At 44.0% G+C, this 23,138-nt stretch overlaps 1 pseudogene; it reads left to right on the top strand.

Moving 5' to 3' along the window:
• The window catches only part of LOC132567220 (zinc finger protein 658B-like), a 31,245-nt pseudogene extending 10,697 nt beyond the window's left edge, over positions 1-20,548 (top strand).
• The last annotated feature ends 2,590 nt before the right edge of the window (positions 20,549-23,138 follow it).

Raw genomic sequence — 23,138 nt, 5'->3', positions numbered from 1 at the left:
AAATATGACAGAATGGTTCTGGAATGACCACATTTTATTTGTTTTAATTATTTAATTTGGCTAAACTCAACTTATATATATTTTACTTATTTTATATATATTAGCTCCCTATGTACTCTATAATCTAGGATTTTATATTATTTATATTGCTATTTTACTGCTAAATCTGTTTTATGCCAATAAAGACTTGCTGTTTGCTGTAATTTTGAAATTAATTTTTCGTTATCTCCAAGCAGAACTTTTTCCATTTCTGTTTGCTCTTTTCTTATTCCTTCAGTTTTAATGTCATTCTCCACCAAGCTCTTTATTTGTTACATTTGAAACCAATCATATTTATTATTCAGCTCTTCAGCAGTTTTCAATTCTATTTTGCCACTTTTTATTTTTAATAGTTGATTATATGACAACCACTTTTCTTCACCCGTCTCAGCTGCTATTTTTATCACTTCGACTGACACTATCCATAACGGTTTTCCCTCATCTCCATATTTCTTATATTTCACCCATGTATTTAGCAAGCTGTTTCTTATATAATGGTGAGAGAAAAAGCCGTCTATCTTTCCCCCCCCCCCATAATACACATAAGCGTGCCAGCCAAATTTATTTCCATGACCTTCCAATGCTAAGAGTTTTTTGTTTAACAACATTATCCATTCTTTTATCCATACTAAGCAAACTGCTTCATGATATAATTTTAAGTCTGGTAATTGAAATCCGCCTCTCTTTTTTGCATCTGTTAAAATTTTCATTTTAATGCTTGGTTTCTTCCCCGCCCACACAAACTCTGAAATTTTTCTTTGCCATCTATTAAATTGTTTACTGTCTTTCACAATTGGAATAGTTTGAAACAAATACATTATTCTTGGTAGAATATTCATTTTAATTGCGGCTAGTCTACCCAACAGTGACAAATTAAGTTTATTCCACTTTAACATATCTTCATCCATTTTACGCCATAGCTTCTAATAATTATTTTTGAACAAATCAATATTCTTCATTGTTATCTCCACACCCAAATGTTTTACCTTGGAGGTAACTTCACAGCCCGTTAGTCTCTGCAATTCTTGTTGCTTATTTATTTGCATATTTTCACATAGAAGTTTTTTTTTCTTTATTAATACAAAGTCCCGCCAACTCCCCATATTCTTGTATTTTGGCTAACAACAAAGGTGTGACTTGTATGGGATTTTCATTTATAAACATTATATCATCTGCAAATGCTCTGTATTTGTAAGTAAATCCTTTTACTTTTAATCCTTCTATTTCTTTATCTTCTTGAATTTGCATCAGTAATATTTCAAGAGTCATTATAAACAACAGTGGGGAAAGTGGACAACCTTGTCTTGTACCTTTACTAATTATCATGTCTTCTATAAGATCAGCATTTATACATAGCCTTGCACGTTGTTCAGTATATATTGCTTTTATCATTCTTATAAAGTTTTCTCCCAGCTCCATTTTCTCCATTACAGCAAACATAAAATCCCAATTTAAATTGTCAAATGCTTTCTCTGCGTCCACAAAGAATAATGCTACTTCCTTTTCTGGATGTCTTTCATAATATTCTACAATATTTACAACAGTTCTGATATTGTCTCTTATTTGCCTTTTGGGAAGAAACCCCGCTTGATCTTCCTTTATAAAATTTATCAAATATTGTTTAAACCGTTCTGCCAAGTTTCTTGTATATATTTTATAGTCATTATTTAGTAATGAAACTGGTCTATAATTTTTTACGTTCGTAACATCTCTATCTTCCTTTGGAATCAACGAAATAACTGCTTCCTTCCACGTATTTGGTATTTTCCCTTTTGTTCTTATCATATTCATCAATTTCTAAAGTTTCGGGATTAACTCCTCTTTGAGGGTTTTAAAAAATTTAGCTGTATATTCATCTGGCCCAGGTGCTTTTCCATTTTTCATTGAATTAATTGCTGCTTAAATTTTTATTTTTTCAATTGGATCGTTCAAAACTTTTTGCATATTTTCTGCTAAGGGTGCTATTTTTATCTTTTGTAAGTACTCATCCATCTTTCCTTTCCTTATTTTAACACCTTTAAATAACTTGGCATAATACTTAAAGAATTCTCTTTTTATTCCTTGATCTACCGCCTCTCTTCCACCCACCACAATTTTATTAATAATTTTACTTTCTCTCTTTTTCTTCAGTTGCCAGGCCAAATATTTTCCGGGTTTGTTTGCTCCCTCAAAAGATTTCTGCTGCAATCTTTTCAGATTCCATTCCAGTTCTTTATTTAACAAATGTCTCATTTGCGTTTGTAATATTGTAATCTCCCTTATAATTTTCTTTTTCCCTGGCCTTTTTCTCAGTTCCCCTTCTTTTTCCTTTATTTCATTTTGAATATCCAACATCTGTTTTTCTTTTGCCCTCTTATCTTTGTTATTCAATGTAATCAATATTCCTCTCATTACTGCTTTATAAGCATCCCAGACCGTCTGAAATTCTATATCCTCTTTGTCGTTTATTTGGAAGACAGCTTTAGTTTAATTTTCTAGAGATGTCATTATTTCTTTATTCTTTAATAAATCTTAACTCAATCTCCATCTTCTCAACTTCTTAGACAATTTTGTAATCCACATTATTGGGTTATGGTCAGCCCCAATTTTAGGTAAAATCTCTGTTTTCTTTGTTATAAGGCCTAAGTCTTTAGTGCCCCACAACATGTCAATTCTGGAAAAAGTTTTATGTCTTGCTGAAAAAATGGTATAGTCCCGCACTTCAGGATTAAATTTCCTCCATATATCCTCCAAATGTTCTTGTTTGACCAATTCAAAAAAAGACTTTGGCAATTTTCCTTCCTTATTTTTTTTACCCCCAGACCTATCCAATGTGTTCTTAATTGTTCCATTAAAGTCCCCCATTATCAAAACTTGGTCATAAGTCAGTTCATCAAATTGTTGCATAATATCTTTTTAAAAAGCATCCTTTGCACCATTTGGTGCATACAGTCCCAATAACTTTTTTTTGCATTTAATATTATTTCTACTGCTACAAATCTTCCATCTTTATCTTTAAACAGTAATTTCGGCTCCAATTCTTGTTTAATATAAAAATCACTCCCCTTTTCTTCTGTTCAGCCAATAAATAAAATTCTAGTCCCAGTTGTTTATTCCATAAAAATTTGTAATCCTTTTGTTTGATATTCACTTCTTGTAAACAAACTATATTACAATTTTGCTTTTTAATCCAATGAAACATTGCCTTTCTTTTTTGTGGTGAATTTAGTCCATTTACATTCCAAGATAATAATTTGTAATCCATCATGGTGCAAATTCTTTATGTTCTTCTTAAAACCTACGCAGTTCCTGTGTGCTTGTAATTGTAATCCTTTTTCCTTGCAGCTCAAAGCTCAGACCTTCAGGTATTATCCATCTATACCTCATTTCATGGTCACGTAGTTTTTCTGTCAATTTTTTGTATGCTTTTCTGTCATTTATCATTTGTCTTGGCAATTCTTTCATGATTCTTACTCTGCTGCCTCCCACTATCAATGTCTTTTCAAAATTTTTATTCAAGATTTTTCCCACCATTTCTTTTGTCATATATCTTATAACTACATCCGTTGGTAGATTATTTTTCTTGGCATATAGTGAGTTCACTCTATACATATAGTCATACATGCTTCTAGTTCCTTCAGGATCTTACTCCAAAAATTCTGCAATTATTCTTATTATACATCCTTTCAAATCAGTCTCTTCATCCTCAGGTACTCCTCTCAGACGTATCTGGGTTTTCATCAATTTGCAGTCATGAATTGCCACTTTTTCTTGCATTTTTAGCAAGGTGGAATCATGTACTTTCACTCTCTCTTCCACCTCTTGCACTTTCTTTGATGTTACCACAGTCTCATTTCTGAGATCTATATCTTTCCTTAGCTCTTCAATGTCTTTTCTAATTTCTTTTTTAGAAGCAGTTATCATGTCTCTCACCCCTTTCATCATCCTGGCTTCCATTGCTTCTAATTGCTCTTGCATTTTCTCAATTGAGGCAGTCCTTGCACGGGTTAACTTATGCTCTGACATTTAAAAAAACACCAAAAATTTTGACCTCTCCAAATTAAATTTAAGCTATCAGGTTTGATAGGGTAAGGCTTGCCCTTTTCAATAAGCCTAATTTCGCCATCCTCAGAGCCTCCTGGGCTCAGATATTAATTTTTAAAGTTTTTATTTCTTCCAAAATGGCGGTCGCGACTTTCTGCTTCCCTTTAAAAAAAAATTCCTTCAAAAGGCTTCTAAAATAATTATCAGCAATAATGTCCAACAGTATTTACCTTATAATTGTCACCTCTGTCAGCTTCACCAATTTTTAATGTCCCGAACACTTTAAAAACTTTGTTTAAATTTTGACCTCCTAGCAATGGCCGCCGATGTATTTCTATGATATTATAGTCCTAGAGTAGGCTAGCAGCTTCAATGATTTCTCTTTTCCATCTGACACGTCTTGCTTTTCTTGCCATCAAATCCCGTTTTCACTTGTAAAAAGATCTCGCGATGTTTGACGTATTTCCTATATACACACACACACACACACACACACACACATACTGTGGCTAATAGCCACTGATGGACCTCTGCTCCATATTTTTATCCAATTCCCTCTTAAAGCTGGCTATGCTTGTAGCTGCCACCACCTCCTGTGGAAGTGAATTCCACATGTTAATCACCCTTTGGGTGAAGAAGTACTTCCTTTTATCCGTTTTAACCTGACTGCTCACCAATTTCATTGAATGCCCATGAGTTCTCGTATTGTGAGAAAGAGAGAAAAGTACTTTTTCTCTACTTTCTCCATCCCATGCATAATCTTGTAAACATCTATCATGTCACCCTGCAGTCGACGTTTCTCCAAGCTAAATAGCCCCAACCCCTTTCTTCATAGGGAAAGTGTTCCAACCCTTTAATCATTCTAGTTGCCCCTTTCTGCACTTTTTCCAATGCTATAATATCTTTTTTGAGGTGCGATGACCAGAATTGTACACAGTATTCCAAATGAGACTGCACCATCAGTTTATACAGGGCCATTATGATACTGGCTGATTTGTTTTCAATTCCCTTCCTAATAATTCCCAGCATGGCGTTGGCCTTTTTTATTGCAATCGCACATTGTCTTGACATTTTCAGTGAGTTATCTACCACGATCTCAAGATCTCTCTCTTTGTCTCTGCCAGTTCACAACCCATCAACTTGTATTTGTAGCTGGGATTCTTGGCCGCAATGTGGATTACTTTGCACTTGGCCACATTGAACCTTATCTGCTACGTTGACGCCCACTCACCCAGCCTCAACAGATCCCTTTGGAGTGCCTTACAATCCTCTCTGGTTCTCACCACCCTGAACAATTTAGTGTCATCTGCAAACTTGGCCACTTCACTGCTTACTCCCAACTCCAGATCATTAATGAACAGTACTGAGCCCTGCAGCACCCCACTGCTTACCATCCTCCACTGTTAAGACTGCCCATTTATATTCACTCTCTGCTTCCTATCAATTAGCCAGTTTTTGATCCACAAGAGGACCTGTCCTTTTACTCCATGACTCTCGCGCTTACTAAGGAGCCTTTGATGAGGAACTTTATCAAAAGCTTTCTGAAAGTCAAGGTAAACAACATCTATTGGGTCCCCAGAGTGGTGGCAGCCAGTAGAAGGCCCTTTCTGGTCCCCTGCTGTGTAACACCTTCCACAAAGGCATATATACACCCCACGGTGCTGATGTTCAAGCATAGGTACTAACAATTAGGAGACCCAGGTTCATAAGTCCAACTCTGCCATAGAAGTTGCTTGGTGACTTTGGAGCAGCCACTGTCTCAGTCTAATGTACCTTGCGCAATTGTAGGGACAGAAGCATAGATGAGTTAAACAATACTCGAAGAAAAGCAAGGAAGAGATTCCTAGAAAATAAAATGAGAAAATAAGACCAGCACCTTTCCTCACCATAACAGGTGTATTTCTCCTCCCCCACCCATGGATTTCCAGCAGAATGTTTTGCAACTGGAAAGGGGTCAACGATGCATTTTATTTCCCTCTCTTCAAACTGCATGCAAACATATCATAAGTATATGTGGATTAGTTTCAGATGAAGGTGAAGAAAAATTGGTAGAGGAGTAACAATTTTATTGTGGGGGTATTTTTATGTGTGTGCATGTGAGTCTGTGTGTGCCTCTGGAAGTCATGCCAACCTCTGCAGACTGTCCTTACCGAGAGCATGGAGGATATTCAGCGAGGTGGCTGAATCAAGGATGTTTGGGAGAATGTCAATTCAGAGAGTTGCTATAAATTGGAAGCAACTTTACAATACAGACAGCAAGTGGGTAAGAAAGGACACTGAAACTTGTAGGAATGTTCCCTCCTTCATCAACTGAAGTGTCTTTGAAACCAAGAAGCTTGTGCTTGTTGATGTAAGCAGAGAATGCCAGGAAACCTCTCTCCTCAGTTTGTAAAGACTTGTTTGAATACCAGGAGCAGCTACTTGTTTGTGATAAACTATCTGGTCTTTATATTTCTACAATGTTACCTCATTGTTGTATCTGTTCACCTCTTAAGTCCTAAACCTGAATCCTACCTGACCATGGCCCTTAAAAGTGAAATAAAACAGGTTATGGTTTTGATTTACAATCTTCCTCTCATATGCCATTATCAAACTAAGAAGTGGGTGGGACAGACAGAAAAACAAAGAAGAAAGGAGAGGGGCTGCTCAGCAAAGATGATGATGATATTGGATTTATATTCTGCCCTCCACCCTGAATCTCAGAGCAGATCACAATCTCCTTTATCTTCCTCCCCCGCAACAGACACCTTGTGAGGTACGTGGGGCTGAGAGGGCTCACACAGCAGCTGCCCTTCAAGGACAACCTCTGCCAAAGTTATGGCTGACCCAAGGCCATTCCAACAGCTGCAAGTGGAAGAGTGGGAAATCAAACCTGGTTCTCCCAGATAAGAGTCTATGCACTTTACCACTACACCAAACTGGCTCTCAAAGAGCAGGAGGGAATCCTGAGGGTGGGTGAAACCATCATACTATGCCAAGGTCTTTGTCCCATGGGGCACCTGTTTTAAGTAGAACCATCAGATGATCTTTAAAAACAGTGAGTATGAAGATTATCTGTACCCGTTTGTACTCTCCATTAGGGATTCAAAGGGGATTGTGATATTTTTACACTTTCCCATTCAATCCACACGTAGCCTTGTGAGGCAGGTCAGCTTGAAGGAATGCAGTGGGCCCAAGGTGTGTCAGTAACTGAGTAGCTTAGAAGTTACTGCATCCTAGATCATCTACTGTCAGAGTGATGAGGTCATGTGACTGATCACAGGACAGGCTGATGCAATGCCTGTAGTCACAGTGAGTCAGCATATTTGCTGATTGGTGGGCTGAGCTATAAAAGTGCTAACTAGCAAGGTTATTTTTTCTCTCTGTATTGATGATTGTCTGGCGTAGCACTTTGGAGCTCTGGATTGTAATTATACTGCACTTATCTGTAAATATTTGTAAATACACTGATAGTTTTAATAGAATCGGTGTGAAGACACTTCTTATCTGCGTTACCATTATTATCAGCCTATTAGTACGGTACTCTGCCTCCACGCACTGTCTGTCAAGGTGACAGTCCAGTTTCCAGGCGGAAGGACCTTTGAACCTGGGTCTCCCAGATTCTAGCCAGGGATTTCAAAGATACGGCCTGCAGGGTGGATCCATGCCCTTAAGGCCTCAAATCCTTCTTGGGAGCAGCTGGCTCTCTCTTGCTCCCTTCACATGGGCTGCTGCCACCACTGCATTGAAGCTGGCTTTTGCTCAGCTGTCTCTTCCTGGTTTCCACTTTGTGCAGGAGAGACCCAAGCCAAGGCTTCCTTGCCTGAACTCTCCTCCATAAGGAGGGGAGAGAAGGCAAAAAAGAAAGGGAGTGCTTGTCCAGGTGAAAGAGTAAAGCTTGACTACCGTGGCTCCTTTAAGACCAGGGTTTTCCCAGAAAAGAGTCTGCACACTTTACCACTATACCAAACTAGAGAGGGAGGGTTGCCAGATTCAGGTTGGGAAATTCCTGGAGATTTGGGGATAGAGCCTGGAGCGGACAGGAAACTCAGCGGAGGACAATGCCTCGGAGTCCACCCCCCAAAGCCTCCATGTTCTCCAGGGGAACTGATCTGTGTAGCCTGGAGAGAAGCTGTAATGCTGGAGGATCCCTCGACCCCACCTGGAGGCTGGCATCCCTCCCTTCCTTCCCTGGTTTTCCTGCTGCCAGCCACTCTTCTCCTTGGGGGGGGGGGCTTCCCCCTTCTCTCTCTCTCTTTCTCTTGGACTGCAAATGAGGAGTTCAGTTCTGGGGGGCACGGAACACGTGCTTGATGGGGGAGGGATCCACATCCAGCCTCCTTTCTTGGGATTAGAGCTCTGCTCTGTCGCAATGGCAAACCGCCCTGTAAAAAGTCTGCCGTGAAAACGTGAAAGCAACGTCACCCCAGAGTCGGAAACGACTGGTGCTTGCACAGGGGACTACCTTTACCCTTTTTTTAAATTGTTGTTTCCCAGACGGCCCCTTTGCTGCCTGCCTGTCTTGGAGGTCGGGCATTTCCTCTCCCCGGGGCTATAGAAAGTTATTCATCAAGGGCTCCTCCTCTGTTGCAAAAACAGCACAGCCTAAGCAGGTCTCCCCATTGAGTCTCACTGAGTATAGTTATGCATCCACAGTATTCTAATGTGTTTCTCTTTTAGAATTGTGTATCAGAATGATTCTTTTGTATTGACATACTCAAAATAGGGATATTGGCTGTTTATCTCATTACATATACTTTACCCATTTTCACTATATTTTATTGTATTCTTTTTTTCTATGGCAATCTAGAATGATGTTTACATGTTAAAAAGTAAATTAGGTGAACTAGGACTTTATCCAATGTATTTCTCTTTTAGCTGTATGGACACACTCAAACAGGGATATTGGTTGCTTATCCCGTTACGTATATTGAACCATCTCCCACTAAATGTTAATGTATTTTTCTCCTAATGACAAACTATATGTATGTTGCATGTTTAAAGGTGGGTTAGTTGGATGGGAAAACATCATAATTCCTTCCTTTTGGCCCAGGTTCATAGCAATAGAGTCATTGACAGACACGCTCACATTTTGACATACTGCTGTTTTGTTGCTTTCGCATGCTCATGCTACTTAGATCAAAGGTTTGCTTGATTTGTTAATTTTACTATTCTAAATCACTGCCTACCAGATAATTTTACTTCACTGTCATTGGTTCTTAAATCTGTACCATTTTGCATTCTGGGCCATTCTGGGCCACTGTGTGGCTCTGCTCACTGTGCCAGATTCCTCGTCTGATGAAGCGTGCTTAAAGAGCACACGGAAGCTTACGTTCTGAATAATGAAGAAATAATAAGAAATGCCTTCTTTTTGACCCAGGTTTATTAGCAGTAGAATAATTAACAGGCATTCTCACATTCTGACATGTTACTGTTTTATGGTTTCCCACGATAATGCAACCCAGATCAAAGGTTTTCTGAATTTGTTAATTTCACTATTCTGCTATTGGTTTTTAACTTTGTACCACTTGGCATTCCAAACCCTACCAGCTATATGTGGCTCTGCTTACCGTGCCTCATTCCTGGTCTGAAGAAGTGTGCATGCACACGAAAGCTGACGTTCTGAATAAAACTAAGTTGGTCTTAAAGGTGCAATCGACTTCTATTTTGTTCTGAATAAAACTTAGTTGGTCTTAAAGGTGCAATCGACTCCTATTTTGTTCTGAATAAAACTTAGTTGGTCTTAAAGGTGCAATCGACTCCTATTTTGTTCTACTACTTCGGACCAACACGGCTACCCACTTGGATCTATCTGCATTGAGTCTCCTAGTCCTTCTTACTGGGCGAGGAGGAGGAAGGGACTGGGAACCAGCTTCAGACTCCTTTTTCTGAGATGCCTGTGCGGAGCGGCTCCCAAGCTACGGTTGCCAAGTCCAATTCAAGAAATATCTGGGGACTTTGGGAGTGGACCCAGGAGACTTCGGGGTGGAGCCAGGAGACATTAGGGGTGGAGCCAAGATCAAGGCTGTGACACGCATAATTGAACTCCAAAGGGAGTTCTGGCCATCACATTTAAGAGGACGGCACACCTTTTCAATTCCATAGGAAATAATGAAGGATAGGGGCACCTTCTTTTGGGGCTCATAGAATTGGACCCCCTGGTCCAATCTTTTTGAAACTTGGGGGGTATTTGGGGGAGAGGCACTAGATGCTATACTGAAAATTTGGTGCCTCTACCCCCCAAAACAGCTTCCCTCCCCCCCCCAGCCCAAGATACCCACAGATCAATTCTCCATGATTTTCTATGGGAATAAATCTCCATAGGGAGTAATAGAGTTCCCAGCAGACATTTCCCTCCCCTCCCCCTGCTTTCTGACGACCCTGAAGCGGGGAGGGGGGGGAGAGTCTCCAAACCGGGGGATCCCCTGCCCCCCACCTGGGGATTGGCAGCCCAATCTCGAGCAGCCCCATAGAGCCGCATTAGAGGGCGCCGCTGACCACAGCTGGGCTGAAGGAAGCCCAGTCCCGCGGTGTGTGTGGGGGTGTCTTTACCGGGGGAGGGAAGGGAGCTTTCTTCGCGGCTCTGCAGCCGCGAAAGGGTTAAAACAGCAGCGCTGTTGGCTACAGAGACCGAACGGAGGTGGGGGGGGGGGGGAAGCGAGAAAAAGGAACCGGTGGGGGGGGGCCTTCTGTGCGGAGTGACTCCAGAGCAGCCTCTTTGAGCCTCCATACAGCTGCAGGGAGCTTTTTGGAGGGCTCTGCAGCCGCGAAAGGGTTAAAAGAGCGGCGCTGTTGGCTGGAGAGGCCGAGCAGGGGGCGGGGGGGGAGAGAAGGGGCGGGGCTTCAGGGAGGCCAGAGCAGGCAGAGCCCGGGGAGGTCTTCCCCCAGCGAGGAAGCTCTTTGCAGGCAGGGCTCTGGGGCGGGTGGGGGGAGATCTGCAGCGCTTGCAAGGCGGCTCTTGCCCGGGCGGCCTCTGGGGGATCGGGACCTCCCGGCAGCGCGGAGGTGAGGAGGAGGCGCTCCCAAGCCAGCCCCGTCCCTGCCTCTTGCCATGCTGGAGGGTGAATGGAGTCCATCCGGGAGGGAGACTGTTTGGGATTTTAAGGGATTTTTTTTTTTGGTACTACTTTAACGGGTGCATTTTCACTGCTCAAAGTCCCATTCCGGGGAAAGGGAACAGGATATCAGTTTGACAGACTAAAGAGCCCCCAGGGTGTTTCTGGGGTGATCCCCATGGAAGGGATTTTTCCTACTCGAAATACCACACAGTTGGGCCAGTGCTCCCCCCAGGAACATAGATTCCAGTACCCAATAATTCATCCAATTAAATTTGTAAAGCCATTTGTACAGTGCAGCCTTATTACTATGGTTAAGAAAGCCCTATTGAATAATTAATAGTTTGGGGAAAGCCAAGGGAGTGGGCGCTTTCCTCAGGCACGCCAGTTTAGGGTAGTAGTTTAGGAATGGTGGACTCTTAATGGTTCAGCCGTCCAGTTTGCCTTGAGATGGGCCCACTAGACAGACTGATCCCCAGGAATCAGAAGTCACGCTCATAACATCCACAACAGATTTTTAAAATAGTATATACTGGTGTTTTTGTTGTCTGGAGAACTAAACAGAAATATATTTAAATCCTTGATATGTGATATAGCATAGAGACATTAATCCTGATCTGCAAACTACAACAAGGACGCTCCTTCTAATCCACCAGAGTAATCCTTACGTGTCTCTTCACCAGGGTCAGTGATGTAACTCCATTCTCTTCTGTTTTTTTCGTTCCTTTTTGATATTTTTCCCTCACCCTTTTCACAGCCAAGTGAATAAGAGTGTCTTTCCAGAGAGAAAAGGGAAGGAGATGGAAGAGAAGGACCCAGAAGGCCCTAGAACTGGGAAGATATCAAAGAAAGGGCCCCATCTGCTCGAAGAAGGGAGTGGTTTGGAATTTTGGGAAAGAGCCATGCCAGAGATCTTGGATCAGCACGCTATGACCGCAGATGTACGCAGCCGATGCTTCCGGCAGTTGGGTTACCAGGATGCTGATGGGCCCCGAGAGGTTTGCAGCCGGCTCCACAGACTTTGTACAGACTGGCTGGAGCCAGAGAGGCACACCAAGAAGGAGATGGTGGACCTGGTGATCCTGGAGCAGTTTCTGGCCATCCTGCCGCAGGAAGTGCAGGGCTGGGTGAGAGGATGTGGGCCAGAGACCAGTTCCCAGGCAGTGGCCCTGGCCGAAGGTTTCCTCCTGAGTCAGGCAGAGGAGAAGAGGCAGGCGCAGCAGGTGAGGGGCTTTCAGTCACTTCACTCGAGCAATGAGCTTCTCCTAAGCTTTCTGCCAGCTACTACTGTGTGCACGCGCATTAACTGCCATCCAGTCGCTTCCAACTTATGGCAATCCTAGGAACGTCCTCTCATTAACAGCCTTGCTCAGTTCTTGTAGACTGAGGGCCTTTGTGGCTTCCTGGATTGAGTCCATCCATCATGTGTTTGGTCTTCCTCTTTCTCCTGCTGCCTTGAGCTTTCCTTAGAATTTTTGTCTTTCCCAGTGACTCCTGTCTTTTTGTAATGTCACCAAAATACAATAGTCTCATTTGAGTCATTTTAGCTTCCAGGGAGAGTTGAGTCTTGACTTGATCTAGAACCTACTTATTTGTCTTTTTGGCAGTCCACGGTATCTGTAGAAACTCTCTCCTCAACACTACGAAGAATAAACTTTCTTCCTATCAGCTTTCTTCCTTGTCCAACTTTCACACCCCCAAAGATAGTAATGGGGAATGCTGTGGCACAAATTAAATTGCTTCTGGTCACCAGGGACACATCCATACGTGTTAAGAATCTTTTCCAGCTCCTTCATGGCTGCCTTTCCAATTCTCAGTCTCCTGGTTTCTTGTTTGCACTCTCCCTTTTGGTTGATGGAACCAAGGAACGATTTCAATTTCTTCATTGTCAAGCTTAAATTTCTGTTATCTTAATAATTATTTTTGGCCTCCTGATGTTCAGCTGTCATCTTCCTTTAGCACTTTCTGCTTTAGCCTTCATGAGGAATTATTCTCAGGTCTTCACTCCTTTCTGCCAATCATATGGTGTCGTCTGCATATCTCAGGCTGTTGATGTTCCTTCCGCCCATTTTCACTCCATCTTCATCTAAATGTAATGCAGCTTTCCTTATGATGTGTTCTGCATGAAGATTGAAGAGACAGGAAGATAAAATACACCCCAGTCTGCCAACTGGAAACCCCTCTGTTTATAGACTGAAGAGACAGAGAAATAAAAGACATCCTACTCAGGCACTTTTGCCAATTAGAAACCATTCTGTTTCTCTGTATTCGGTCGAAACAGTGGCTGCTTGCCTGGAGTGCATCAAAACAATTGGATGTTGTGGCACACTTTTTTTTTTTTATACCAACCATAGCTTTTCTTGATCCCCACATCAAAAACTTCAATTTCAGCTATGAATCACAAACTACTTTTATTCCAAAATGCTCTTCTGTGCTCCAGTAACCAACCCTGGTTCTTGCCCCTGTGGTTAAAGCAGCTCTGGTGGTGGAGTCAGGAATGTGGAGTCTGGGAGTGGGTCCGGATCCAGCCTGTTCCATTCCTTCTCTTCCCCTGAGAAGCCAGTCTTAAATGAGAGCCAGTTTGATGTAGTGGTTAAATGCACCGACTCTTATCTGGGAGATCCAGGTTTGATTCCCCACTGCTCCACTCGCACCTGCTGGAATGGCCTTGGGTCAGCCATAGCTTTCGTAGGAGTTGTCCTTGAAAGGGCAGCTGCTGTAAAAGCTCTTTCAGCCCCACCCACCTCACAGGGGGGCAGGGAGGTAAAAGTGATTGTGACCACTCTGAGATTCAGAGTACAGGGCAGGACATAAATCCAATATCTGCCTGTTCTCTCCCTTGCTGTTGTTTCAGATGTGGGGAGGATCCATGAAGGTGGAAGCAGAAGGAGCTCCATCAGAGGAAGGTCAAAGGGCGCAGGCCCAGGAGTGTCCCCAAGATGCCCCATCAAGTGGTAAGGGGGCCTCCTGCCCAGAGGGGATCAGGGCAAATAGTGAAGTTGCTGGGCAGGCGGTTCAGGAAAGGAGAAATGGGAAATACTTCTGCAGGGTACGTAGAATGGAGTTCTGGGAAATAGTGCCGTAGGATGTCATGATGGTCACTCCACTTTCAGGGGGAATATACTGATCCATGGAGAGCAATTCCATTCTTATTTACATCAATAGAAATATGCCTATCTCACCTTCCTTCCACTGAAAGAACTAGGTGGCGCAAAAAAGAACAGGAAATACAAATCTGGGTTCAGCCGTTAGCCGCAGTGAATAAATGGTGCCGCTGTGTTCTCTGGACCGGAGTGGCCCAGACTACCCAAGGTCATCAGATCTCAGAAGCTAAGATCGGTCAGCTCTGATTAACTTTTGGATTAGGAGACCACCAATGAAATTCAGGGTTGCTATGCAGTCAGGCAATGTCTCTTGTGCTGAATGACTGGAGTGACAACTGACAGTGATAAGTCCGCTGTGAGTTGGCAGCACTTTACTCTCTTTCACTCCCACCCTGTTCTGGGGCAGGATATCCTGTTGCCAGAGGCCAGTATTTTGGGACCTGTGTCTCTGCTGAAACACTTTTCAAGAACTTCCAGGGGGCCACAGTCCGAAAGAGGATACTGGATTAGGGATGCCAGGCCATGGCCCAGAGCTCCTCTGAGGTTTGAGGATGGACGTGGTACCCTTTTCATGTCTTCTCTGGCCGAATATCTGGATGTGAAGTTAGAGCTTCAGCAGATGCTATGAAAGCACATTCCGTACATTGGTAGTACCGTAGAGTTCCTTGAGCGTCAGCTGATGTGCTAAAATCACATGGGTTTGGGCCTGGATGTGATGTTGATGTGTCATGCCACGTGATTTTGGTCACCTCTTTTTCTCTGCCAGTCCTGACTCCAGGAAGGGTAAGAAGTCCCAGCAGGCGGGAGAATGTCCTGCCCAGGCTTTTGATCTGACTTAGCAGGGATGCTGCCGCCATCTGAGCTCCAGAGTTCACAGGGCCCATTTGAAGTCTCACAGAAGCCTGATATGTGTAGGCAGAGTTTATATCCCCACCGAGCCTCATGGGTCACTGGTGCATCTCTTCCGCCTCTCCCACAGTTTACTAAAAATCAGTTCAGATTTTCTTGAGTATAAAGAAGACACGGTTTCAGAGCCCTGGGAATGGGGATGCAAACAAAATAGGAATTGGAGGCTCAAATTCTTCCTTCCCCTTTTGTCTCCCTTGAAGGCAGTGAAGAGACTCTGTCAAGCCCTTTTCTTCGGGGAGAAGTGGGAACGGCTGCTCGACCTCTGGTCCAGGTGGGAGAGGGCGAATGGGGGATAGTCAGGGCTGTGCCCCACCCCCTCACTTAGGGATGCTTTTGCTCCTGCTGTCTGAGGAAGACATATTCTGAAGCGCACTGCCTTACAAATACTGAGCTGTGCATCCCGCACCCTCACAAAGTAGGGTGGGCCCTGCTGGATCCAGGCCAAAAAGCTCTCTACAGGGAAGTCATGCTGGAGAACTATGGAAGCGTGGCTTTTCTGGGTAAGGTGGCAAAGGTGCAAAAGCCAGGTTGAACAACACAAAACACATAAGAACATAAGAGAAGCCAATGGCCCATCCAGTCCAATACTCTGTGTCACACAGTGGCCAAAAACCCCAAGTGCCATCAGGAGGTCTACCAATGGGGCTAGAAGCCCTCCCACTGTGCTCTCCCCCCCCAAGCACCAAGAATACAGAGCATCACTGCCCCAGACAGAGAGTTCCAACAATAGGCTGTGGCTAATAGCCACTGATGGACCTCTGCTCCATATGCTTATCCAATCCCCTCTTGAAGCTGTCTATGGGCCTAGAATCTTTTGGGCCTGGAATCTGGAGCCACCCCACGGATCCAGGGGCAACAGGCCAGTTTTGTGGCCATCACCCAAGCTAGAGAGGATGTCTTGAGATGAGGCCAAGGCAGGACTAGGAGGACCTCAGGAAGAATCTGGAAGGAGCCTTTACCACGTTCCCTTCCTCAGATGGGATTTTGGCCATCCATTCTGACTGTAATCTGGGCAAAATCTATTCTCCCACAGCACCCTCAGTTGTGGAGAGGGGGATCAGGCCTCCCCCTCCCCAAAAGAGTGGAATAAGATGCTGTTGAAGAGATTCCGCCTGACTCTGTAAGTCAAGTAAACAGAGACAAGTTCTCAGTCGAAGCATGGTTTCTTGAGCCATACCAGGATAGTGAAAGCACTGCAGCAACCTCCCATCTCCCCAAAAAGTAAGCAAAGGGTGACCAAACTGAGGCTCGGGAGCCACATGTGGCTCTTCCACACACATTGGGTGGCTCTTTAAGCCTACACCACCCTGTCAGCTGTCTTGGAGAAGGCATTTGTCTCTTTAAATCACTTTTCCAGGCCAAGTTGGCCTGTGGCCTGGAGAATGCATTTAAAGTTGCTTTCTTTCCTCCTTTCTTCCCCACCCCCCTTCTATTTGCCTTCCTTTCTTACATCCAGCTCTCAAACATCAGATGTTCATGTTTTGCGGCTCTCAGACATCTGACATTTATTCTATGTGGCTCTTATGTTAAGCAAGTTTGGCCATTCCTGAAGTAAGCAAACAACTCCTTCTGAAAGGCTAAGTCCCTCCCCCTCCCCTTGAGGCAGGAAAGCACCTGCCACTGAAAAACACACCCATAGAAAGAGGACAGTGAGGTACACCTGTCTAATTGACCTGCTCTTATGCCCGGGTTTCTCCAAGGCTCACAAAGGCAGGAGGGAAGCCATGCAGGTAAGATGAGAGAAAAGCACATTCCTTGCCAAGGGGGGATCCTCCCTGAAAACCTCGTCTCTGAAAAAAATGTCAGTCAACAAAAGAAGGAATAAGGGACTCCGTGTGAACCAGGATCCAGTGCAAGGAAAAGAGAAATGAAAGTGTGGTGTTTGCAAAGACCTTCAGCCTTATAAACGTCATTTTGCAGACACTGATTCGCTTAGGACAGAAACAGCATAACTAGTGGTAGTTCAGAAAGTGCCCCATTTGGAAAAGAGCTCTTACTTCAAACAGGTTGGAAGTAATATAAGTAGAGTCCAAACCAAGTGTCCGATGCAGGAGGCTTTACGTCCTTTGATGTCACTGAAATACTTGGGAGTGTAGGTCGGACTTCAGGTGAAGATCACACATTCTTGCATGGATTCTAACAGGATCTCTCTCTCTGTGTCTTTCTCTCTCTTTCTCTCTCTCTCCCCCCTAGCAGGGGAAGATCAGAAGAATGAGGAGGTTGAGGAACTGCATCATCTGTCTCCAAATGAAGTCAGGAACAAAGTTGTGAGAAAACACATCAGGATTCAAGGCAGGCTGAAGAGGCAGAATGTCAGCTGCAGGGGGAAGGAGAAGAATAAAACCATTCCCTGCCAAAAGGAGGATTTCCAAGAAGTAATTCACATGTTGAATGAAAGATACAAGTGCTTGGAGCATGGAATTAATTTATCTGATCAGTTCCAAAACAATGCCCATTCAGGAGTTCACAGTGGAAAGATGAACAATCAGTGCCTGGAGTGTGGAAAGGCCATGATTCACAGAGCAGAGTTCATTAGACATCCAAGGACATATACAGGAGAGAAACCTTATATCTGCTCAGACTGTGGCAAGAATCTATCAGAGAAATCAGACCTTATTCAACACCACAGAATTCATTCAGGAGAGAAGTCCTTTATCTATTTCAAGACTGGAATGACGTTTTTGACTGGAAAAAAGTGTAAAATACAATCTTCAAAACACAGCAGAAGGAAGGCATGTAAATGCTTTCAGTGTGGAAAGTACTTCAGATACAAATCACAGCTCCTTGTGCACCAAAGGATCCACACAGGGGAGAAACCATTTGAATGCTCAGAGTGTGGGAAGAGATTCAATGAGAGTGGTGCTCTTCACAGACATCAAAGAACCCACACAGGGGAGAAGCCTTTTGAATGCTCAGAATGTGGGAAGAGATTCAGTCGCAGTGGTGATCTTCAGTGTCATCTTCGAACCCACGCAGGGGGGAAGCCTTTAGAATGCTCAGAGTGTGGAAAGAAATTCAGTCAGAATGCCCATCTTCAAAGACATCTAAGAATCCACACAGGGGAGAAGCTTTTTGAATGCTCAGAGTGTGGGAAGAGATTCAGCCAGAGTCGTTCTATTCAAAGTCATCTAAGAACCCACACAGGAGAGAAGCCTTTTGAATGCTCAGAGTGTGGGAAGAGATTCAGTCAGAATACCCATCTTCAAAGACATCTAAGAATCCACACAGGGGAGAAGCTTTTTGAATGCTCCGAGTGTGGGAAGAGATTCAGTCGCAATGGCAATCTTCAAAAACATCAACGAACCCACACAGGGGAGAAGCCTTTTGAATGCTCAGAGTGTAGGAAGAGATTCAGTTACAGTGGCCATCTTCAGTGTCATCTTCGAACCCACACAGGGGAGAAGCCTTTTGAATGCTCAGAATGTGGGAAGAGATTCAGTCACAGTGGCTGTCTTCAGTGTCATCTTCGATCCCACACAGGGGAGAAGCCTTTTGAATGCTCAGAATGTGGGAAGAGATTCAGTCAGAATGCCCATCTTCAAAGACATCGAAGAGTCCACACAGGGGAGAAGCTTTTTGAATGCTCAGAATGTGGGAAGAGATTCAGTCAGAGTACCGACCTTCAAAAACATCTAAGAACTCACACCGGGGAGAAGCCTTTTGAATGCTCAGAGTGTGGAAAGAGATTCAGCCAGAGTAGCGCTCTTCAAATACATCGAAGAACCCACACAGGGGAGAAGCCTTTTGAATGCTCAGAGTGCGGGAAGAGATTCAGTCAGAATGCCCATCTTCAAAGACATCTAAGAATCCACACAGGGGAGAAGCTTTTTGAATGCTCAGAATGTGGGAAGAGATTCAGTCAGAGTACCGACCTTCAACGACATCTAAGAACCCACACAAGGGAGAAGCCTTTTGAACGCTCAGAGTGTGGGAAGAGAATCTGAATTAATGTCACTTTGTTGGGCTTCGCAATGTCTGCCGTACAATACAATGTCAGGTACCAGAGACATAAAGTTTTGAATGGACACAGGCAAACCATATTTTTTACTCAGTATACAAACATACTTAGAGGATTAACAGTTCACCATGTTCCTTTATTTAGCAATCTTTGATAACTGACCTCTTTCCCTGAATTATGGCCTTAAAAGCTGGAGTCAATGTCTGTGCTATAGTGTGCTGCTTAGGTGTGTATCTGTAAACTGAGAATGTACTTTTGATTGATGGACATTTATTCCAGGATAGAGGTGTTCACAGATGCACGTTGTTCCAAACACAGATGGAATTTTAGTAGTAATTGGGGGTTAGTTTAGACCCCCAACCTTGTGTAATTTGCTAATGCCTGCTTCAGAAAACTTATCCTTCCATAGAACATCACCCTGCTCTCCTACCTACCTGCGATTTGTGCTGTTTTTTGATTGGTAGGTGAGGAACAGTGCGAATGTCCCATTTTCTCAACTGTACTGATTCACTATGTGTCATCCTCCTTCAGTGTGTCTCCCATGTTAGAGGAACGTCTCCTGTCCATCTCCCTCCCTCTGCTCCTCAACAGAAGTTGTTGTCTTCCCACTCTGAAAATACATTTCCTCACTACACTCAATCAGCAACTTTTTTCCCCGCAATCCTGGAGGAATTTTTGTGAAGCAGGGTTCAGCTTAAAACATAAACATAGAAGATAAACTCTCCAAGGAACTGGAGTCACAGCCCTCAACACTAGCTCAGTCCACCATAAAAATCACATACCCTCCAGAAATTCATCAGCCAATGACCCAGCCTCCTAAATCTGCCCTTTTCTCCCACCACCTTGATGTGATTCATCCACACCAATCCACTCTCCTCCAAATTGAGGACTGCTCCCTCTCCTTTCCTTGTAAAATGCAATTTTAACTTGTTATGAATAATAAGAATCAAAATACAAAACTAATATTATCAGTACATATCACCAAGTTAAAACCTCTTAAGTTACTCAGTGCACCTACTGTCCTTATGTGGCTGAAAGCCTCTAAATTACATTCAGTTCTTTTTGTTGTCTCTTAGTCTCTCCTCCGTGGTCCCGTTTACATTGTGACCTCACTCCTTTCCTTGCAGTTCATTCCCACTTAGAGACCTGATTTTTTGTCATGATCTGAGGCCTAGTGTGGCCTAAAGGGCAGGGAGAAGCCTGTGTAGAAGTAGACATGCACTCCGTGGTGCTGAAGTTCAAGCATGGGTTCAAGCAACTGGGAGTCCTAGATTCATAAACCCCACCCCACCATGGAGGTTGCTGAGTGACTTTGAGCCAGTCACTTTTTCAGCCTCACTTACCCTGCACAGTTGTTGTGAGGTTAAAAACATAGAAGAGGAAAACGATATTTGAAGACAGTCGCTGTGGGTCCAGTCCCCCTTTGGAGAGGAAAGCAAGGAACAGATTCCTAGAAAAATAAAACGATGCAATGAAACCTTGTGAAGTCTTTATGGTGCCTCAAGACTCTTGTTCAGGGCTGGTGCATGGGAGTAGGCCAAGTAGGTGGCTGTCTAGGGCGCCAACCTGGCCACAGGGCAGCCAGCTGGGCTCCTGAAGGCAGTAGCCTACTTCAGAGGACTCCATATTAGCACTGTGGCTTTGGTCAGTGCAGGGTGGTGGAGGGTTGGGGCTTTGCTGCTCTGCTGCCTGGTAAGTTGCCTCCCTGGGGTGGTGATTGGCACCAGAAGGGGCAGAGCAGGTGGACACACGTGGGAAGCAGCTGGTTGAGCCAGAGGAGCCCCGCAAGTTGCGCTGTGCAGGCTGTGGAAGTCCTGGGGCCAGCACTGCATGACCTTTAGCTTTCCTCTGCCACCACTCCACCACCTTTGGGCTCAGCTGGGGGGACAGACACGCTCTGTCTCCAGAGGGAGAAAAAACGGTGAAGAACTTCTGCTTCATCCCTGGACCTTTTTAAGTGCTTCTGCTTTCCATGAAGGAGGAAAGGCTAGCCTGGCAAATTGAGAGTGTGGATGGGTAAGAGCAGGAAGCGCTTCTCAGCCACATTCTGGATCATGTATCTAGTGTGACCATGAAGCCACATAGATAATCAGAACTTAAATTTTCTGTGAAATGTAACCCACTGTTCCAGTTGCTCTCAGTCCTGAATTAGCATATTTGCTGTTATGAACTATGGGAATTGGGAAGTTTGGGGATTATACATTGAAATAAAATGGCTCTTCTCAATGCTAAATAGGCTGCTGATCCCAAAAGATGTATTAATTTCAAGCCAACAGAAAGGAGGATGGGGCTAGGAGACAGAGAAGGGATAAAGATGTCTTTTTAAATCCATTACATCTGGTGTCTCCGGAGAGAGGCTAGGTTTAATAGGATCATCCGAAATGTAAGAAACCCTTCGGTCATGATGAACAACCAGGAAGGCACAAGCCACCAAAAGGAGTGTAGATTTAATACAAAGCGATCTGAAAAGAGGTACTTTCAGCCACATGTATTATTTCATTAATGATCTGGAGTTGGGAGTAAGCAGTGAAGTGGCCAAGTTTGCAAATGACACTAAATTGTTCAGGGTGGTGAGAACCAGAGAGGATTGTGAGGCACTCCAAAGGGATCTGTTGAGGCTGGGTGAGTGGGCGTCAACGTGGCAGATGGGGTTCAATGTAGCCAAGTGCAAAGTAATGCACATTGGGGTTAAAAATCCTAACTATAAATACATGTTGATGGGTGTGAACTGGAGGAGACTGACCAAGAGAGAGATCTTGGGGTCATGGTAGATAACTCACTGAAAATGTCAAGACAGTGTGCGACTCCACAGCGGAGTCCTTGTTAATATGCTGCTCTCTGATCCTTGAGCTCCTCCCCTGGACCGCAGAAGCGGCCTCCAACACCCAGCCTCAACCGCTCCCCTGCCCCTTCCTGCCCTCACCTCAGAGCGCAGAGACTGACAGGTGGAGGAGGAGGCAGAGATACGTGAATGCAGGGCTTTTTTTGTAGCAGGAAGTCCACACACTCCTGATGTAGCCAATCCTCCAAGAGCTTACAGGGCTCTTCGTACAGGGCTCTTCTACTGTAAGCTCCAGGAGAACTGGCTATGTCAGGGAGGTGTGGCCTATATGCAAAGGGGTTCCTGCTACAAAAAAAGCACTATGTGAATGTATCGAAATGCAAGAGGCTTGTAGCAGAAAAAATGCCTCAGTGTGGAGTTCAGTTTAGTCTAGGAACTGTGGAGTTCAGTCTGGGAACTAAGGAGTTATGAAAGCATCTGGAAAGGAGCTGAGAAAGCCTATGGGTTGAGTTCCTTGGGAGACAGAGCAGTTTCTGTCTTTGGGAGAGTCACTGGGGAAAAGGGGGCAAAGCCAGGCACCTCCCGTGAGGAGAAACTCCCTGAGGGAGGAGATCTGTCAGCACATCAGGGCAGACTCCTGGTCTAAATGAGAACACACTTAACACACAAATACTGGGACTGGATTCTTGTGGCTAGGAAGGATTCCCAAGAGTCAGACTAGAAATCTAGGATTGAGGAGCTAGAAGAGCACTCAAAAGGTGTGAATCCTAAATGCTAGAGTGTACTTCTGTGAGGGAATATTGGTCTGGCACAAGTCAGGAGTCCTCGGTGTGAATGGCCAAGAGTGTGTGGACTTTTATTATTTTTATGATTTAAAGAAGCTAGAGCTTAGGGCTATTCCATCTCTGCCTAGTGTTCCTAGTGCCAAGAAGGCACTGCCTGCCTGTCCAAAGTTTTTGTATAGCCTGCCTGTTTATATATCGTTGATATTAATTCAGCCTGACTGATATATCTCTAGTGCTGAGAGACTGTTTATTGTGAATTTCAGCCTGCCAACTGATTTGCCTTTAGATAACGAATTAATATTATTTTACCTCTCTCCCTTACCTTCTGTGAATCAATAAATATTCTTTGTGGTTTTTGAAAATGTTTGGTGCCCGTTTTATATTTCTGACTGGATTTCAATCTGTGTGTTCCTGAGGTACTGAGGGAAGGCGACAGAAAAATTTCATAGCCCTCCCAAGCTGACCCTGACTGGTTCTTCACGGCTGAGTTGGGACCCCACCAAG

Source organism: Heteronotia binoei, chromosome 2, assembly GCF_032191835.1.
Source record: "Heteronotia binoei isolate CCM8104 ecotype False Entrance Well chromosome 2, APGP_CSIRO_Hbin_v1, whole genome shotgun sequence".
NCBI classification, from domain to species: domain Eukaryota; kingdom Metazoa; phylum Chordata; class Lepidosauria; order Squamata; family Gekkonidae; genus Heteronotia; species Heteronotia binoei.
Note: the sequence above shows the minus strand (reverse complement) of the source record. Positions and strands in the feature narration are given on the sequence as shown.